Genomic DNA, 18,180 nt, shown 5'->3' with positions numbered 1-18,180 from the left:
TCTGCAAACGAATTGTACGAGTGACTTACGGTGAAACGGGGAGGGTCAAAGGACGCTGTAGAAAAAAACAGTCGAACGCTATGAAAATATAACGTCATATCTTCGAGCGAGATAATCAGTTCTCTTGGCGAATCGATATGAACAATACGCTGACTAATAATGTAGAATAATCTAAGACAAATATCATGTTGATGTCTGTCTGTACGCGTCACTCATTTCTGAAGTTAGTAAATTAAGAAAGAAAATAATGATTTAATAGTTTCTTAATAATAGTTTCTTTCTTAATTCCATGCTTTCCAATAAAATCTTGATGAAAACTCAGCAAAAGTCTCCTTGTGTCTTTCCTGCATGAGAAGTTTTATTTATCATAGTCAAACAGATAAGAAACTCCACAACCTTGAGACGAAGCGGCCAGATGGAAAGTAGAGGCGATGCAAAGAATAAAAAGACCAGCACGCATGTATTTATGTACGTATAAAGACTTGTATTTTATTTGATTCCTTGATAGCTCATGTCTAAAAAGATAAAATCAGTATTTCTTCCAGAAAACAACACGGTACTTACAGTTTTATCTTAGTACGTGACTTCATATTGCAAATGATTTTCAACTTTTTTTTCAAATAGTAAACATGCTTATATTTGAAATCATATAAGACCAGCAGTATATCATTAAACGGGCAGTGCCGAATGCATTTCGCTAGAGGACACATAGGATCAGCTTCAATTTCAAAATGCAATATGAAATTGTATTAAGACTTCAAATCACAGCAGAAGAATGTTTGAATAAGTAAATATTTTCTGACATAACTTTTTGATTCCTTAAATCTCAAAACACAAAGCCGCTGGAGAATGTTAAAACCCCGAGAGCTCTTTTAATAAGAACGGAAAAGAAATAATCAAACATCAGTGCCGTTTAATAAAATGGGCTTCAGTTTATATGTTTTCATTTTAGTTTTAATTTTAGTTTTTAATTGGAAAATGATAATTAAAGTTTCTCGCAAAAAATTTATGAGATCCAAAATGCACATTTTTTTTATCAAGAAAATTAATTAAAATATCTTAATTTTTCAAAAAGTTTCGATTAATTTCTTGGCTCTTCTAGCTGTCTCTCTTTCGAAAAGAATCTAAAACGATTTGAGAAGTGGTTTTCAAAGAATATCATTTCATAAGCATTTATTGATTTTTCAAAATCAGTCTTGTTGTTACGGATGGCCGAAATAGCCATAATTTTTTCTTCAACTCTTCCAAATACTAGCAGGGCAAATACTTCTAAACCAACGAAGGTGGAACAGATACAAATGGGAATTATTTATTACTAGCAAGACCTGTTAACAGGCGTTGCCCGGTGGAAGCATGCGCACTCTCGTAAAAAGTTTAAGTACGGCTGTTGTTGGTATTGCCTACCCCAACTGCCTAATGTTAAGAATGGCTTTTGTAATAGACTCTCTCAACATCCCCATGGTAAGAATGGTTTTCAGAATCGATACTCCCAACCTTCCCTTTTAAGAACGGTTTTGGGAATAGACACCCCATTTTGTGAGGGCGGGTTGACAAAATATCTGCCCCAAATGTAATCATGATAATCATTGTCATGATCCCGTCGGGCAAATACTATGAATCAACCTTGCAATTTTGGGTGTGGATTGTCGGTCGGAAAAAATGAAACTGTTGGGTGCTTATGTATTTTTTGTTACCGTGCTGAAATAATAATGTTATTATTTTGAAAGCCATTCTGAACATGTCAGGGGAAGGTGTTTTGTAAGTAATCTATGCTTCCACCTTTTAAGTTAATAATCACATGATTACATATTCAATAACAACGTTATTAAATTTTACCTCTATAAAGTTTGTGAAGCATTTATAATATAGACAAATCGTTCATGTCCGTCTTGACCTTTTAGATCTTCTTTTAGTTATAGGGCGTGCGTCGGCAAAGAAAAGAAAAACAGTAAAAAAAAGAAAAAAAAGAAAAAGTCGGTAACTTCATTGCCCGAAAATTTTTATTAAGTATTGCCCTTTTTATAACGCAAATAGGTCACAAACACGTAGGTACATGAAAATATTTCAGTTTCGCAATTGTAGTTTATAGAAAATATCTTTGTGCTTAATCACCTTGATTTAACCCTAGGGTATTTATTAAAAACAACAGTAAAAACAAGTTATATTGCTTATTATTCGAAAAACTACCTATTTGCGTACAAAGATAATACGGCATTGTTATTTAAACGCAAATAGGTCACAAATAACGTAGGTAAGCGATAATGATTTTTTAAATCGAAAAACTCCTTATTTGTGGACATTTTAAATGCGATCTTCTTTTAATTAACGCAAGTAGGTCACCAATAACGTTGGTAAACGATAATTCTTAGTATAATAATTTTGCAACTGTATTTTTTAGAAAATAATTTTACCCTTCAAACACAAATAGGTTCCAAATATCCTACCTATTTACAATGCCTTCCTATGGGACAGAGTTAGACAGCAGAGTCATTTTTTAACATGGAGAAAAGGAACAAAAATAAAAAAAATTGTCAGAAATTGAAGTGCAGCATGTGAAGAACCGATACTACACTTTGATCTTGTCCGAAGGCCAAGTTCGAAATAACAATGTTTTTTTTTTAAAGATTACTCCCAAAGTCATTTTTGTAAAAACATGCTCATAATTCCGCAACTGTATTTTCTAGAAAACCTTGTTGTCCTTAAAACGCAAATATGTTCCAAATATCGTAGGTAACTCAGAATGCTATATTTTATAAAATAATTTCGCAACTATTTTCTATAAAATAATTTTTTTCGTATGCACGTAGATTAACCCCACTCGTTCATTTATATAAAAAAAATAGTCAGATAATATTAATAATGCCCACCCAACATTTATATTGTATAATAATAGAAAAACTACTTAATGTCGGGCAATCGCAGTGCGATATTTGTTATAAGCATAATATTTCCTTGAAAAATGAACTAAAGGTTTGTGTATAAGAAAAAAAATAACTGTGTATAAGGTAAAAAATTAAAAAAAGACAACAATAGTTCTGTCCGTATTGTTTATAGGAAAAGGAAAGGTCTATAAACTTCTATGCATATTATTTATAAGCAAAGTAAGCGTTATGTCTAACGTAAATAAAATGTGTTTAATCTTGTTCAAAAAGGTGTTTTTCTATCGCACTCTCTCGCTCTCTCTGTCTCTCACTGTCTCTCTCTGCCTCTCTCTCTCTGTCTGTGTGTCTATCTTTGTTTGTCTGTTTGTCTGTCTGTCTGTATGTCATTGTCTCTGTCTGTCTGTCTGTCTGTATGTCTGTCTCTCTCTCTCTATCTATCTATCTCTGTGCCACTATCTCTATGTAGGTATCAATCTATCTGTCTCTCTCCCTATAAGTCTATCTTACAGAGTTTGTGTATCTTTATGTGTCCGTGTGTATTTGTTTACAAATTCTGTCGTTCGCCCGCTGATCCAGCAAACCTCGAATATCATGATTACGTCTTAGTATTAGTTTTACCGAAAACAATAGACAATAGAAGTTAAGTAATATAGTGGGGAAAAGGAAAATGTAACAGAAAAGAAACCGGTTGTTTATCGACCATGTTTTTTGACAGCCTGTGTGTTCGCTAATTCAATGAGGTATCTATTCTCGAATAAGATGGGTTGAGAGGTCGCAACCAATGAGAATTGATGGAAATGTGTAAGGGAGAAATTATTAATTTGTGTAAGGGAAATAAAAAGTTAATTCTTTGTATAGGAGTTTATAATCCAGTTAAGAAGCGTGACTGAAAAAGACCGTAAGAATGTGTGTATATATATTCCAGGTGTAGACTATTGGTAGGAAGAGTACTGTAGATGAAGAGATAAAAATAAGAACTACTTCCTCTGTAGATAATGGCGATCGTCATAATGTATCTCCTAGGATACAATGTAGGATTTAATCTAACGAATAAATGTATCTATAACGGCGTTCAAAAGTTAGATAAGATGGCTGATAATAGTTAAGACATAATAAATTTGTATGTGGTATCTTTTTTTGTAAACCTACGGTATATTTGTCCAGATGATAAAATTGTGTCTGTTTTATTATATATAGGGATAAGTTGGTGCAAAAATAATGTCATTTTTGACATAAAGTTGAACGTCAAAAAACAACATAATTTTTGCACCAATCTAGTATTAATCATCTGATTATGACATTAGGAAAAACGTCTTGCGTTAAATGAAAGCAAAAAAAAAAAATTCAAAAGGAACAGTGAGTGTCGAGACAAATAAACCAAAAAAGTAACAGTGATAAAATCATTGCAATATATATATATACATATATATATATATATATATATATATATATATATATATATATATATATATATATATATATATATATATATATATATATATAACGAGGGTAGATATAAGAAGAAAGTAAATTCAATTCTATAAGAGGAGATTCATCAGGATAATATAAAACTTAGCAAATATCAATGGAGCTTACATAGGAAACAATAGAAGTTGAAAATGAATTCACAAAAACTATATATTTCGCTACGTTGGCTAATGATGCATGATGTCAAAAAAGTCAGTGATGGTTTTTGAACTTAAATAGATTCTTTGTTTTTGATGATATATTTCAGTAATTTCTACACAATCTGAAGAAGACATTGGGAAATAAAAAACAAATGCAAAATTAAAAAAAAATCTTTATTTATGAAAAATACTGTCTTTTAAATGTTGCCCATTTTCAGCTTCTCGTATTTGTGCGCTTTCCAAAACATTATTCATGACGGATCGCAGAGTCGTTGGATTACGATTTAACTCCCTTGTTTCGTTCTTGATGTTTTCCTTCAATTATTGCAGGGTTTGTGATTTGTTAACATAGCCTCTTTCTTTAAGATATCCCTCACAAGAAAAAGTCGGGGCTAGTCAAGTCTGGGGAACGTGATGGCCATTTGACATTGTTATAGTAAATGCTGTCGATAAGCTCTTTAAATCAAAACAATTGACCCCTGATTTTAGTAAAACAATTTCACTACTGGGGTCTGTTGTTCAATACTATAGTTGCCTTTGTTAATTAAAAATAAAATATCTGTAAAATATCTGAAATAGAGAAAAAAATAATCAATAATGGTAAAATGACAAAGATTTTCAACACTTCATTCAATTTTTGGACTTGCTGTACTTTTCCGTAACCTTTTATCAAATTTGCCGACATATTTTGACTTATTGATGTTGTCAATGCAACCATCAATTCAAAGAATTGGAAAGGAGTTAATTTTGTAATTGCATTAACTTTTCAAAAATCAGTTACGAATCGGGTTTTGGTACACGAATTCAAGGTAAACTCCATGGACTTTTGCTTGTTGGTTTGTTTATATAATTTTTCATCATATATTTTCTTTCCCTTCTCAAGTATTAGATCTTGATTGGATTTATCCGGTAAACATGCTGTTTGATGGGTGTTTCATTTCCAACAAATGTACTGAAACTGTTGTTTTTCTATGAATATATAGAAAATGATCTCTGAACAAACTGACCAAAGCACATATATCTTTTCTCTTTTCGTAAGATAAATGTTTAAAGTTGTCATTTAGATTAGATAGGATTTCTGAGATTTTAAATTGACTACTGTGACCTATGTCTTTCTCTTTAGTAACTATATTTGTTTTATTGTCTAAATGAGTTTTATTTTTATCAGTGTCTTTAATATTGTTAATGTTGAGACTAGCTTTATTTTAGCTATATCATTCTTACAAATGTAAGGTTTTAGCATATTAATGTGGCAAATTCTGTTTTTCTTCCTCCGATATAGAGTGCGTATGATATAATTTACCTCATTAATTTTCTTTTCCATTTCATATGGTGCAATATATCTTACCTGTAAAGAATGACTCAGAATTGGCAAACATACTAAGACTTTATCTTCCACTTTAAAACTACTATGTTTACTAGTCATATGGTTTTAATTTGAGAGTTTGTTAAATATTCTTGTGCTATTTTGAAAGCATTTTATAATTTTTCCTTTAAATTTGATACATAATCTCAGAGATTCATTTATTTATTGCGGAGAATTATCCTTATCTTTTTTCTGTTGTTCCACGACGTTTCGGCCAACTTCTTCTGGCCTTCGTCAGGTGGTAACTGCGACGGGATAGGAACTCTGAATCTCCTAACTGCATTCTTAGCAATTACTGCCTTCCATAGTTGTTGTCTCGCTACCTTTTGGCCAACTAAGCCTCTACCTGTCTTTGGTTAGGATTGAACCTGCTATCTTCAGACAATGTTTACATGGAACCGTAGAGATTCAACGTCTCTATCCGCTACGCCACGGATCCCGAAGGGCGATGAAGGTTAGATTTTCGGTCGAATAAATCCACGTTTATCATCTGATCTTCCATTGTTGAGTCCGTACTTAATGATATATATTATTTTTAATTAATTGGAATATTCATTGAGATGAGTATTATTTATTCATGTATTTATTGCGAACTGTTATCCTCATCTGTCTTAGTTGTTTTTTCAAGACGTTTCGACAAACTAATCGTCTTTCTTTGTTAGGTGGTAACCGCGACGGGTTGGGACTCCGAATTTCCTAACTGCATTCTCAGCAATTACTGCCTTCCATAGTTGTTGTCGTCTCACTATCTTTTGGCCTTAGATAGTTGTTGTCGTTCCGATCCGGTCGCAGTTACCACCTGACGGAGGCCAGAAGAATATTGAATTAAATTTAATTAAAAATAATCTAAGAGATTTATATAATTATTTTTCATTTAACCATTTTTTCTTTTAGAAGTTTTAAAGGACCTCTCACTGTACAACCAAAACCAAGTTCACACGGACTAAAACCAAGAGATTCCTGAACGGTTTCTTTAGCAGCAAACAAAACAAAATGAATTACATCGTTCTAATCTTTTTATATTCGAAATAGAATTTTTTTCTTGGGTTTTATTGTTTGATGAAAACGTTCAAGAGTTCCATGTGATTTGGGGGTAGTAAATAGTAGATTTGTACTGTTTGGTAGAAATTTCGTCCATTACTTGTTGAAATACACCAAACATAAAGTTTGTAACTTTGGTCAGATTGAATGATTAATGGAATCGTAACTAAACAGAACTATTTTGTTAAGGTCGAAACGGTAATTTTCGTCTTAATATTTCTTAGTGCGATAGCCTCTAGAAAACGGCTTGATATACACATAAGTGTTTGTAGGTATGCTTACTTACTTTTGTTTTTGAAAAAAAAAGACCAACACAATCAACTAACAGTCTATTAAATGATTCCTCGAATGCTGGAATAGGTTTTAGAGGTGCGGGCAAAATCTTTGGACTTGGTTTTCCGACCAGCTAGCAAGTGTGACAAGAGTTACAAGGGCGATTTCTATAGTGATAATATTCTTTCTAGCAATAGACTTTGAGACGCACTTTGTCTAGTAAGATTTTTACGGGTGTAGATTTCTAAGGATGGTTTATGAAAACAGGGCCATTGAATATAATTTTTTTTTTACATAGGCATCACGACTTATCAAGGCCAAGAGGCCACTCGAGGATAAGGGTTAAAGAGTGTACAGTAGAAATTGGACAATATTGTAACCGTTAGTAATGGAGATTGGGTAAATTTGTTAACTTATATGGAACGGCTCATCAAAAACTTGTTTACGTTAGACTTGAAGACAACCATATTGTAGTAGTATGTTTCTATGTATCAGTCAGAAACATTTTTCTCTATATCTGATCTCGAGTGAGATAACTGAGAGAAAGGATGTTTTTTAAGTTGTTTTGCAAGATCCTGAGGTTGGCAGGTTTTATTTATTTGTTGATCTTTTTTTTTTTCGTATTCTGAATTAAGATATAATGTGATTATTCCTACCACAATTATGCACATAAAATGTTTGATTGTGTTAGAACAGGACTATTGAATATGTTTGACTTTTTCCTGTAGATAATGTTTATGAGATAACTTGTTATGGTTAGGCACAAACAATGGTCTCTTATTTGAATTAAAACCTCATCGGCCATTTTAGTTTTTTTTTTTTTCATAAATCTTTCTTAGTGTTATGTTGCGGGTATTTGTGGTTATAACAGCATCTTTAATAATCATTTCTTTATCGTCTAAATTTATTTGGGTTAATTTATCAACATATCGTCTAAACTCTTCTTTTAAAATGAGTTCATGTAATTTATGGTAATCATTGTTTACTTTTTTCGCCCTAAGCAATCTATTGAACAGATTTGTTATCTTTCTTGAAAATTTTACAACTCGTACTGAATATCGATACTCTATGGCGGACTGGGATAATTTTCGTACATTTATATCAGATCTACCTCTGCGTTCCATGTTTAAAAATAACTTGTCCTCTATACTATCAGACCTTACGGAACGGTTAATTGTAGGTATAGACCGATTTGTACCCTTAAAAATATTCCAGCAAAAACCTAACACCTAGCCGTGGTTCTCTCCAGAATGTGCTGCTGTCATTGCGAACAGAAATCACTTTTTTCCATTGCTTCCAACGTAATAAATGTACTGAGACTAAAGCTGCTTTCAGAACTGCCAGAAACCATGGTAAAAGAGTAATAAAAAAGGCGAGAGAGGTGTATGCACAGTCCGTTAAGTTCAAAGTAGCAGTTTTGGCAAATAGCAAATAGGGTCCTGAATAGAAGCGTGTGCTCTAACTCAACTATTATCAATGGACCTGAGGTAATCTCGTCAGCATCAGACAAAGCCAGGCTCTTTGCCAAGAACTTTGCAGCTAATTCTACCCTGTGCGCCCTTATTTCCGGCTGTATCAGAAAATACGCTATGCGACATATAAACATCTGTGCGTGATGTTACGAAGCAAGTCAAAAACCTTCATTCCAGTAAAGCAACTGGCCCTGACGGCATTCTGATTATAGTTCTGAAAAAGCTTAAACCAGAACTAGATCCCATACTTACAAATCTGTATAAGCGTTGCCTTAAGAAGAATTGCTTCCCAACACCCTGAAAAATCTCATCAGTATGCCCTGTATTTAAGAATTCTGATTATCAGTCATCTTCCTCTCAGTACAGACCAATTAGTCACATGTGTGTCATGAGGAAGTTGCTGGAATCTGTGTTAAATAGAGAAGTAGTCAACTATCTCAACAAAAATAATCTTCTTAGTGGCATGCAATATGGTTTCCGTTCTGCTAGATCTACAGCAGATGTGCTAATGGTTATGTCTCATAGAATTAGCGAATATCTTGATGTAGGCCTCCTTTCTAGGGCAATTGCTCTTGATATATTAAAGGCCTTTGATAGCGTATGGCATGAAGGTATACTTCATACTATGGTATGGCTGGAAATGTTTTCTCAATTATTAAATCATTTCCGTCAGATAGGTTAATAAGAGTAGTGGTTGATGGGCAGAAATCAGAATCACACAGCATTAGCTGGAGACCCTCAGGAGTCCATCCTGGGCCAACTCTCTTCCTGATCTACATCAATGATCTTCCAAATAACATCCTAAGATCATTCGTTGACATTTATGCTGATGCCACGACCATCTATGGCAGCATATCAAAGACCGTAAATGACCAAATCCTATCTGACTCTTCCTCTGATATTGAACGCATGGTACAATGGGGAAAGCGGTGGTTAGTTACTTTTAATGCATCTAAAACCAAACTCTTCTTTACATCATCAACGCTCGTATCCTGTATCAATTGAAATAAATGACTCTCGTCTTGGGAAGGCTCCACGTTTTGACAAGCTTCTGGGCCTGGGCTTGACCTTTACTCCTGATCTGAAATAGGGCACATACATCAAATCCGTTGCCAAGGCCGCTGGAAAAATTGTAGGATCCTTCTACCGCCCCAGTAGATATCTCACTTTTGATGCAATTCTCCACATACGGGCACTGATGAAGGACTGTTGCCACATCTGTACTAATTATTTTGCTGCAGTATTTTTATTTCCACTTCTCCATAGTTGAGTTTGATCTGACTTAAAATAATATATGATTTTCTTAATTTGCTAAATTCTTCTTCCAGTTTAGTTAAACGTAAAAGGTTTTCAACAGAACAAAAGGGATGTTTTATTTTATTTCTATTTTTTATTTTCATTAATTTAATAAATAGAAATATTTCTTCTCACCAAGTTTAGTAAGGGTATTGTAAACTCCGCTACTTTAAAAAAAAATATTTTTGTTTTCTTTCTATTCCTTATTATTTCATTGAACGCATATAGAACGCACTGGATAAGGTCGGGGAAGCTTAATATGTAATTCTTTTTATATCCAAAGCCTTTGACAAACTTTGTATGTAAAGATTTTCGTGTAAATTAAATAATATGATATCATAACCAGAATTTTCCTAGAAAAGAAAAGATACAGATTAAATTTGGTTGTCGTACATCTAAAAACATGATATTAATGTAGGTGTATTGGGAAGTCTGGTAAATTATATTCTTTTGGAATTCCGTCTCTGTTTCCTGCTTTTCTGACTATATTCACATGTAAACTTTTAAATGTAATGCGAACGAATATCTTGCTGCTTAACTCCTCTGAACCCAAATAGTAACCCCTTACGTCAAAGTGGTAATCTGCTTTGTTTTGGGGTGGGTGAAAAACAGTGAAAATAAGAGCATGGACTTGTATATGAAATTTGTTTAAAGAAAGATACTCCATACCATATATATTTTTAATCAACTGAATTATAAAAAAAATATCATTCACCTACTAGTTTTGGTCACCAATCGAATATAAATTTCAAACAATTAATTGAAAACTTATTTTAAAATCTAGAACACCCAATATTTCAACGTCACTCTGTTATTTCTGGTTTAATGAGAAATTAAATTCATTAGATTCACTTATAGACATATATTTTGCTCGTCAACACATATATGTAAAAAGTTATTTAAAAATCATTTCGAAGGCATGGATAAAAGATATCATACAACCTCGGCTTATCTATACCTTCTAAATAGTTTTTTAATAACTTTTTCAATGTATATATCACTGACGAGCTAAATATGTCTATTCATAAATGATCCTTTGGGTCATTACAATTCTTTACCTCTGATGATAAGAACTATTATTGAATATCCATAGATTAATCAAATGAATATAATTCGTTTTCCTATATTCCTAGACTCAAACAATAAATTCTTAACTTGAATATATTTTTATGTATAGATTTAATCTAAAGTATTTAACTCTAATTCTTACATTTATATTTTGCTCTATTTTTATATATTGAGCTTTACCATTTTGGCTGGGATCGTCTTGAAAATACTATCTCACCTTAATTTTAGGTTAGTGCAAAAATAATATATATATACATATATATATGATAAAAAACGACATGTTTTTGCACCAATATAATATTTTATAAGACAATAATTCATTTGATTGTATAATCTTAACGCTTACATATATATATGTATATATATATATACACACACATATATATATATATATATATATATATATATATAGCTACTTCATTTACTGACATAAATTAATATAGGAAAGTATAAATTAAAAGAAGAAATATAATCTGGTATACGGCGCCATGCAATCAAATGTAAAAAACAAACCTTGACAAGAAATTTCTAGATCTTATCGAAAAGCACTTTCCCGCAACCAATCCTTTACACAAAATTTTCAATAAAAATACCCTAAAGCTATCTTACAGCTGCTGCGAGAATTTAGAGATAATAATTAAAGCACATAATACAAAATATTAAATAAAAGCAATGAAAACAATAACAAAATAAACAATAAAAAGTGGACACCATGACAAAAATAAAACTAACACAAAAGAAACATATGTAACTAGTAATAATAATAATAATAATAATAATAATAATAATAATAATAATAATAATAATAATAATAATAATAATAACAATAATAATAACAATAATAATAATAAAGCGACTCCGGAAAACAACAACCATATGAGAAATAAAAATAAAAATACTAATAACGAACACGATAAATGCAACTATAGATACCACACACTTTGCCCACTTCAAAATAAATGTCTAACCAAAAGCATAGTTTACCAGGCCACAATATTTGCGAGAGAAACCCCGAATAACAAGAAATATTACGAAGGTATGACTTCCTTAGATTTCAAAACTCGATGTTATAACCACAAAAGTACATTCAATAATAAAAAAACACCATATTAAAACAACTCTAGCAAACAAATACTGGGGACTCAAGGAAAGCAGACGTTCGCCGGTAGTCGAATGGAAAATAGTAAGAAAAGCAAACACATGTAGCGACATAGACGATCCATGTAGATTATGTCCTTCAAGAAAAATTTGCTATCCTATATTTAAAGAACCCCAATATCTATTAAACTGGAGGAGAGAAATAGCGAACAACTGTGTTCACAGGATAAAATTTACTCTAGGATAGAGGTATAAAATAATTTTAAAACTAACAATAACAACAGAAAATAAACAAATAAAAAACAAATAAACATGCATATAAATATAAACTAGCACACATATATATGTATATATATACATATATATATACATACGTATATATATATATATATATATATATATATATATATATATATATAAACTAACACATAAAACATTTAACCTAGATATAAAACGGGTCAAGACACTAGATATCTACGCTAAATAGTACACAGATACGAACGGGTCAACCGGAGGTCAACTGGACGTTTGTCCTGTAAGTGCCTGCTCATTGGCTGGTTAAGAATGGTGCGGTAGATACTAGAAAGCTGACTGGCTAACTAACAACTCAACAGAAGGTGCCTATATAAAAACGCGAGACAACAACAAAATTCTCGCATAAGCCTGAAGAATTCTCGAGTGGATGAAACGCGGAATATTCTGTGCAGCTTAATCACCATATATATTTTATAAGTTAGTATATATATATATATATATATATATATATATATATATATATATATATATATATATATACAAGTTAGAAAAGCATTTCATCCAAGGCATGAAAATTGTTAAAGAAAATGTTTTTACTATAGGCTTTAAAAATAAAGGAACAAGATTCAATTTGAAATTTATTTATCTTCAAAGTGCATGTTTATAAATTTTACAAAGTAAGGTATAAAAATGTAATTTAAATTGAATCAAAAAATTACCTTGGATTTATTTTATGTAATGTACATTCTGTTGCACTTTTGAAAAAAATCATGGAAAATTTTATACCTATATCATTAATTGCTAGATGAAAGATAATGTTTTTAAATTGCATATATATGTATATATAATCCACATGTATATATATAGAGACACACACACAGATATATATATATATATATATATATAGATAGATAGATAGATAGATAGATAGATAGATAGTAGATAGATAGAGAGAGAGAGAGGGAGAGAGGGGGGGAAGAGAAGGGAGAGATGCATTAACACAATACGCTCCTCTCCCTCTTTGCTTCATTCCTGATATTTACTGTCTTCAAGGTTCATCTTTTTAGAGAGGGACAGCCATCTTGAAATATTAACACCGTCTAACGGAAAAGTGGATTCCCCATAAATTATGAAAGATGTTTCACTGTCCCAGGTATTTTATTAATATTTAGCAATAGGTCTCATAGTCACTGGTTTGATTTTTAAAAGATCTCATGAAAAATAAATAGATTTTATGAAGATTCATAATCCACATCCGATTGTTTTTGTTAATACTTTTTCTCACGATTCCAATTTTTCTGCATGACTGTCACCGTTCATAAGTTTATAGGAAACAAAAAAAAAAACAAATATTTGATTACGAGCGGGACCTGTGGAAATTCCACAGCGGACTTTTTCATATATGTAATATACTGATGTTGGCATTCTGTGGATGTTCAGCGTAAATGAAGATGCCCTGGGATTATTGTAGCTCTTTTATTAAAACTGCAAATGTATTTATCTAAGCTAGCAGGGACGTTCAGCGTAGCCCAGTCGGAAAATTCGCTTAAATATGATATTTTAATTTCTCCAGATTTCATATATATTATATAAAAATCGATTTTCTATTGATTTTTATATAATATGAAGTTGTGATTTCAAAAATAAAATATGTATATCCATATGACTTGAGTGCATCAGCTTGTATCGAAACCAAAACGAAAACTTATATATATATATATATATATATATATATATATATATATATATATATATATATACTTTGAGTTCCGTCAGCTATAGTCGAAACCGAAACTAAAACTTATGAATAATTATTGGTAAAATTATTCATAAAATATAGATGACTTGAGTGCCATCAGCTATAATCGAAACCGAAACCAAAAGTATGAAGATTTCTTGGTAAAATGATTTATAATTAAAAAAAAATAGATGACTTGAGTTCCATCAGCTATAATCAGAAACAAAAACTTATAAAGAATTTTAGATAAACTTATTTATTACAAGGAATGCAAGATCACAACAATTAAACGACAGTCACTCGGAAGAAAAAAGATCTAAGTATTACACACAAAATAACGCACACAATATCGTATTAATATATAGATAATAAAATTAGTTTTACAGCAGCGAACATTAAATTCAGAATCGAGTGTGAATGATAAATCAATACAAGTTCAAATAGGCCACAACTTCTCGTTGTTTATTCAAGTATAAATAATAACATGGCGAAACGATCATAGCGTTAATTCTTAACCTCGTCGTTTCTTCTTAGTTTACTGCTAGACGTAGATATTGATAGACATTAAAGGATAAAGAAAATATCAAATTGTTCTCCTCTTTGAAGATATGACTATCAAATTCAAGGGAAGTAATCGAAAGAACATGATAACCAGTACCCTCCGATTGTTATTGGTTCGAAATTACATTTGACTATTCATTTGGGGGACGGAATTGAGGAACTTTTTTCGTTGTTTTTAGGCTCCTTACTTTTTTTTTTAGCTTAGCGGAGATAGGACGATGGAGGGATCTTTTAATCTATTCTTAATGATGTTTGCCAGTGTAATTTACTTGTTTGTTCTTTAGGCTAAATTCGCTGGTGAATTAGGTTCGATCACGAGGAACATTCATTATCTTCCTTTTTTTTTTAATGAATTTGTCGCGGTAAATGCCGCAAAGTGGACGTTTGTTATCGTCTGCGTGTGACGATAGAAAATAATAATATCCATTTTCTCTTGTTTATTTCTTTTGACTTTTTTTTTTAAATATATTTCATTTCATTTTTTTTTAATTCATTCAGCGCCATTTTGTTTTTGTTTAATTGTTATGAAGGGTTTTGTTATTTCGGAAATGAAACTGATAATAACCAAAATGAATAGATTTGAAAAATAATTGAGAAAGTTTTTTTTTTCCGTGAGATAAAAAAAAAAAAATATCTGATATTTTAATCATAATTTGTTATAATTACTTTTTTTCAAGTTTTGATATTATTTTAACTTTTTTTTTTAGAAATATCAAATATTATCTTGACTGGACGTATTATTTTTGCATCCTATTAAGTGATTAATTAAAACTTTCCGAATTCGACGCAAATAAATTGTACGTGCCTTAAAGTGAAATCATTAAGTTCTCATTTAATTTTATATTGGACAAGAGCGTGTGGACGCTAACAAAAGAGTTCATTTAATATTCTCGCAATGTTTACTTTATACCCGTTTTGTGCCGATTGTTTATTTTGAAAATACATATATTTAACAAACCAAAACGTTTATCTTACGATTTACTTTTCCCTTTGACGCTAATGCCTGAGCTATGAAGTCATATTTGCTGCAAGGCTAAAAATTAAAACATGAACAAATAACTATTACGTTACGCGTGCATTTTCGTAATGTTGTTGTTCGACTTTCACCTGGCAAATTCTTATTTTTTTAATTTTCACACGTTTGCACCGATTTTCTCCGGCTAAACACAAAATATAAAGTTTCGCATGCGTTCGAATGCCCTATATAACAAGTTTCATGTATGTAGTCCAAAGACTTACAGAGTAGTTTAGTAGGCAATTTTTTAAACAAATATACATACGCATGCATAAATATATATATATATATATATATATATATATATATATATAAAGAGGTTTTACGCAAATATTACGCAAGTATAAATCATAAACATCTGTATGAATATAATTACACGTAAAGATGATTATCTCATAAGAAAACGAAAAAAAAACTAATAGGGAATTGATTAAAATTAACAACTTTATTATATATGGCTGGTAGAATTGAAAAATATCTAGCTAATTTGCATAATCTTTTAAAAGTTTTTTTTTTAAATGAGACCCCGTGTTTTGACAAGCTTCTGGATTTGACCTTTTCTCCTAGTCTGAAATGGAACACGTACATCAAGTCTGTTGCCAAGGTCGCTGGAAAGATGGTGGGATCCTTCTAACGCTCCAGAAGATATCTCACTACTCATGCAATTCTCTATCTATATAAAAGCCAAGTACGTCCAAGGAATACTGTTGCCATATCTGGGCAGGAGCTGCTAAAAACAGTCTATCCTGCCTTGACAGAGTACAAAATAGACTTCGTGGCTTAGTGGGGGATGCCCTTTTCTCTACACTGCAACCTCTCTCCCACAGAAGAGACGCTGCGAGCCTATCCTTGTTTTATCGTTATTTCCATGGCAGGTGCTCGTCTGAACTTCAATCTCTGGCCCCCCTCGCCAATCTTTCACGAAAAACACCCGTCTAGCTGAATCCACTGTGAAAAATTTCCCCCACTCTATATCTGTGCCTAAATCAAAACGCGGATTCCATGAACAAAGCTTCTTTCTTAGAACTGCACGCCTGTGGAACTCTGTTCCGTCTGCCTGCTTCCCACCGGACTACAACTTGGATGTCTTCAAGTCCAACGTTAACAAATTCCTAATGAACCGTCCCCTTAAGTAAACACTTCATCAAATCTCCACACTAACGTAATGTACTTGCAATAACCCTTATCCCTGAGTGGCTTCCGGGCCTTGATAACTGGTGATCACTGTGTAAAAAAAAAACTTTAAAGGAATATGCAAATTAGCTAGATATTTTTCAGTTCTACGAGCCATATATAATAAAGTTGTATTTTCTTTTCTAAATAAAAAAAAAGTGTTTTTAATATGAATATCAATGCACAAAAAATCATAGGAATATAGATAAGTTATTTGAGACAAATAAAAGCGACATAGCTTATGTATGCGAAACATTAGTTTAATGATTCGCGTGTCAGAAATATTTTTGCTGGTTGGAAAAGTGTCGTTTCCATTTTAACTTGCTAAGCCCAGTGGTGTACTTAACTGTGATTTGATACCTCCTACCGGAGGGAAGTCATTTGCATATGTGTCGGTTAGTGATTATTTAAGAGGATTCTTTCCTTCTATGAAGGTATTAGGTTGTCCGGAAAATAATGGCCAATTTTAGAGAAAAAGGATTTATTAATCAAATAGGCGACACTAGACATTGAAATTAGTCAAAGTATTATCCTTGAATAGCCATGCATTTTTGCCATCTATCGACTAGATCCTTTATGCCTCGTTGATAATTTTTTTTTTTTTTTTTTTACACAGAGATCACCACTTATCAAGGCGCGGAAGCCACTCAGGGATAAGGGTTATTGCAAGTACATTACGTTAGTGAGGAGATTTGATGAAGTGTTTACTTAAGGGGGCGGTTCATTAGGAATTTGTTAACATTAGACTTGAAGACATCCAAGTTGTAGTCCGGAGGGAAGCAGGCAGACGGAACAGAGTTCCACAGGCGTGCAGTTCTAAGAAAGAAGCTTTGTTCATGAAATCCACGTTTTGATTTAGGCACAGCTATAGAGTGGGGGAAATTTTTCACAGTGGATTCAGCTAGACGGGTGTTTTTCGTGAAAGATTGGCGAGGGGGGCCAGAGATTGGGGTTCAGACGAGCACCTGCCATGAAAATAACGATAAAACAAGGATAGGCTTGCAACGTCTCTTCTGTGGGAGAGAGGTTGCAGGGTAGAGAAAAGGGCATCCCCCACTAAACCACGAAGTCTATTTTGTACTCTGTCAAGGCATGATAGGCTGTTTTTGGCAGCTCCTGCCCAGATATGGCAACAGTATTCCATCCTTGGCCGTACTTGGCTTTTATATAGATAGAGAATTGCATCAGTAGTGAGATATCTTCTTTGGCTTAGATGCTAAGAAATCTTTGAAAAAAGATTCAACCTCTGCATTAGATCTGAAAGTTTTGTTGCTTAAAAAAGCGGCTAAATGCTTGAAAAAATGGTAGTCCGTG

General features: G+C 32.2%; 1 pseudogene; it reads right to left on the bottom strand.

Moving 5' to 3' along the window:
- Positions 1–18,050: 18,050 nt before the first annotated feature.
- Positions 18,051–18,180, bottom strand: part of LOC145292736 (histone-lysine N-methyltransferase SETMAR pseudogene) — a 962-nt pseudogene continuing 832 nt past the window's right edge.

Source organism: Euprymna scolopes, chromosome 14 (assembly GCF_053919585.1).
Source record: "Euprymna scolopes isolate OS-2025 chromosome 14, ASM5391958v1, whole genome shotgun sequence".
Lineage (NCBI taxonomy): Eukaryota > Metazoa > Mollusca > Cephalopoda > Sepiida > Sepiolidae > Euprymna > Euprymna scolopes.
Note: the sequence above shows the minus strand (reverse complement) of the source record. Positions and strands in the feature narration are given on the sequence as shown.